This window comes from Belonocnema kinseyi, chromosome 1, assembly GCF_010883055.1.
Source record: "Belonocnema kinseyi isolate 2016_QV_RU_SX_M_011 chromosome 1, B_treatae_v1, whole genome shotgun sequence".
NCBI classification, from domain to species: domain Eukaryota; kingdom Metazoa; phylum Arthropoda; class Insecta; order Hymenoptera; family Cynipidae; genus Belonocnema; species Belonocnema kinseyi.
In genome coordinates, this window is record NC_046657.1 from 80,038,908 (window position 1) to 80,043,208 (window position 4,301).

The window sequence follows — 4,301 nt, forward strand, 5'->3', positions numbered from 1 at the left end:
TAGCTATCTCTTACAAATTACTATCCATCCACATCTTATAACTAATCCGCTCGCTCTTATATCCTAACCTTCCTCGCTGCGCCTCGCCTCGCCTCGTACGCATGTCTCGCTTTCTCGCTATGCCTCGCATTGCCAGTCTCTGTCTCCGCGGCTTAACTACTATTTACAATATTTACAGTTTTCTTGCATCTACTTCCTCTCCTATTTACAATCCTTTCTGCAAGTTCCCTTATCGCTTCCTCCTTCCTTCTCTTCTTCTCCATCTTAACCAACACACCCTTTACCTATGCTACTGTGCTTTTGTCCCCCCTTTCATGCATCAATGTCTCCATGCTTATCCCACTCCTTTCCAGCACTTCACATTCCTCCAACCACTGTTCAACTTTTTCATCCCACTTTCCGCACAATTCACACATTCTCTTCTCTCTAGAAAGCCAGAACCTATTATAATTCTCCATACAGCCGCATCTCATTCTCGCTGTAAATTACTGACTTCCTTGCTCTCCTTCCTCACACAAATATTGCACTCTCTCTCTTGGCATAATCCACACATAGTTCCCGTTAAACCTTTCCCCCTCTTTTAAAAATTTCTCCTCATATTCACACGCCCGACTCCATGTTATAATCCCTAAACTCGTTCCTCCTGTCTCCCTCCTGACAATATAGTTCGGCATATTCCTTGCCAACTCCAGTGTCCACTTTACATACACATTTGCCCTTTTCACCTTCTCTTTTATATGACCATTCACTCCCCCATTCCTTCGAAACAGGAAGCCCAGGTATACAAATTTTTTTATATCCTGCACCGCTTTTCTCTTCCACTTCCACTCCCCTCCCTTACCTCTAACCTATTTTTGTTCAAGTATCTTCTCAACCTTTTCTTCATCTCCTTTAAAGCCTCTTCGCTCTTTGCTAGCCGCACTATGTCATCTACATATACGAGTAACCATTTCCTGACTCTTCCTAACCTAACTTGTCCTGCCACTCTGGCCGTTAGCTTACTTTCCTTATTTGCGATCAAAATTGCAAAAAGCGTGAATAAACGCAATTTGCAAAATTGCAAAAAACCCCCTATCCATTCAGAATCCCTAAGAGATTCCCTCCCCTCCTATCACCCTATCTTTCGTCTCCAAGTATACCTCCCTTACCCTCTCGATCAGGCCCCTCTTCACTGCCCTCTCTTCCATTGCCTCACACAACTTCGCGCTATCCACCGAAGGGAACGCGCCCTTTAGAACTATAAAAAAACGCGCACACGTTGGCACCCTTTTTAGTTATTTCTCTATCCATAACGTGCCTCTCCATATCTCCTTTCTTATACAGTGTTACGATCGACCCCTCTGTCCTCCCTCTTGGCAATCCCTCCCCTCCGTACTTTTTTCACTATCCCCTTCAGCCTCTGCCTTGCCTCTTGTGTGTCAAACAGCCACGCTTCGTTTTCTACTCAGTCTAGCTTTGCTGCCTTAGATTTTTTCAACTTCCTTATCTGCTTCTCTGTCTCCTAGTTATTTAGCTCCTCTCCATCTACCTCCCTCGTTCTTCTAATCCCCTCATCTTTTTTCAGTGCATCTGACCCTTGAAATGAATCCTCAAAAAATTTCCTGCAATCGTCGCTCAATATCTTCTCACTTATCCCTACTCTCCGTTTCCTAAACCTATTAATTATCTTCCACACGTGTCCTTCTGTCATAACACTTATCAACTCCTCTTTCAGCTCTTTTTCCTTTTCCTGCACTTTCTTCTTACACATCGCCCTATACTCCTTTCTCATTACTACGTACTCCTCCCTTTCTGCGGTTCCTTCCTTCCACTTCCTGTACTTATTTTTCATCTTTGTCTTTATCATTTAAATTCCCTATACCACCACGGCTTCACCATTCCTTTCTTCTTCTTCCTAAATACCTCCCTGTATCCGCAAACGTAATGGCTGATAGTCTGATTCCCCCTTCCCTTCCACTGCGAATTTCTCTATCTCCGTCCACCATTGCATATTCATAATCACATAGTCTATCGCTGATACACCAATCTTACTCACATACGTGTATTCTCCCTTCTAGTCTCCTTTTACCATAACATTCGCCACAGCCCAGCCCTGTCCTCCATCCAGTATCTTAGAATCTCCCCCTCTTTATTTATTATCTTACCCTTTGGTTTTCTTTCGAAACTCTTCCCTTCTCGGTACAGGCCCCTTCCCCTCCAATTCTCGCATTGAAGTCTCCCCCCCAGTACCACTATACCCTCCTCTCTCTCTCCTACTAAGTTTTCCACCCTTTCTTTAATCCTTTTCATCCCATCCTTATTGTACACAGTCACAAACTTATACATTACCCCTCCTATCTTTACAGCCCTTATTTGCACATCCTTCCCCTCTCCATCTCCATGAACTTCTTCTTCTAATCCATCCCTAATCCCTGTTATAATTTCCCCACTATCCCTTCCTTTTATTTTTAGTTTGACGGCCTCCTGTAGCCTCCACCTATACCCCCTTAGCCTCCGCCCTGCTTTACCCCCACCCCCTTACTTCCTACGAAACAAGTTGCCCTGCACTTCCTTCAACACCTCCTTCTCCTCGTCCCATATCCACATTTTCTCGTCTATTTTTATTTTCCGATACCCTACCTTCGCCGCTCTCCCTTCACTTCTCGCCTTCTTAGCCCTGTCTTATAGCATTTTCTGCACATCCCTTTCCCTACTCGTCAAATTTTGATCGATCAAAACCTTCTTGTCCTTTATGCTATTTTTGTTACGCATTACCCCCAATTTTCTTCCCAGCTCTCCAATTTCACCATCGCCACTTCATTGTCCTTTCTCCCCTCTATCCTCACTTTCCTTACCTTGCCTTTAACACACCCTGTGCTCTGTAGCAGCGCTTTCCACCCCTCCCTCTCTCCCCCGCTTTTTAGCTTTAATCTTTTTATTACTATATTATTTCTCCTATCTGCCTTCTCTCTTTTCTCCATCCTCAACTCCATTGCTCTTATCCTTGCCCTATTCGCTCCCTCCTTTTCATTCCTACGCTCTCCCACTTTTTCTTCTATCATAATCTCCACCTTCTGTCAAATACCTTGCTTCTCGCCCTCCCCCCTGTCAACTACTTCCATTCCCGATCTGTCCTCCACCGTTTCCAGTCTTTTTTCCGCCCTTTACTTCCACACCCTAATATCTTCTTCCATCCCCTTTATTTTCTCCTCTTTTTCCTTCCTCACCGACATCGACTCTCGCTGCAATCCTTTTACTTTCCCCCTCATCACTTTTACTTCCTTTTTCCATCTCTCATCTATTACCCTCAGGCCCTCCCTCATACTTTCCATCTGCTCCATAGCCCTCCTTACTTCTTCCCGCAACCCTCTGATTCGCCAAGCCTGATTCCTCCTCCTCGCTAGCACTAGACGCTCTCTCGTTTGCCTTATCGCTTCCTTCGCTCCGATTCTTCCCCCTCCTTGACGCGCCACTCGACACCGGGCCACGCATAGGTAGCCATCGTGTCCTTTTGGAAATTTCCTGCTCGTCTAATTCACTACACCGAAAAAAATATGTAACTATATTAGTTCCATAATACCTTGAACTAATACGCTTCGCATAAATTAGAACTCAGTAGGTAAAAAAGTCAAATTGGATCTCTTCATTTAATTTGTAATTTTATCGGTTTGAGTATAGATCCGACGCTATAGCAATACCGAATTATATCGGTTAAGTAAGTATTGAAATGGAGAAGTTCTTCATGTAAAACTCGCATCATTCATAAGTTGAATATCAGTTGTTCCAAAGCATCGAAACAGATACTTTTCCACTTGTGTATCGGGTACGTAACAAAATTTGAATCACAGTGCGTCGATATAGATATACTCGCTATGCTTCGCTCCGTTCGACTCTGCTGGTTCGAATGACGACGAACAGCGAGGATCCGACGAATCTGTAATGTTTAAATTTGAGAGCACGCGAGATTTGATATTTAAATAATTATTCTTTAATTTTTCCCAATAAATATTGTCCGGCGCCTCAACTCAGCGCAATGTTCACGCAAAGCTCCTACGTTACAGATTCGTTGGATCCTCGCTGTTCGTCGTCATTCGAACCAACAGAGTTGAACGGAGCGAAGCATAGCGATTATATCTATATCGACGCACTATGACTCAAATTTCGTTACGTACCCGATAGAAAAGTGAAACGGGATCTGTTTCTATGCTTTAGAACAGCTGACATACGAGGGTGGATTGATAAGTTTCCGGCCTGACCAAGAAAAACAACGTTTTTAAGAATTTTTTTTTTTATTTCTCAACATAATCTCCTTCAAGGCTGAT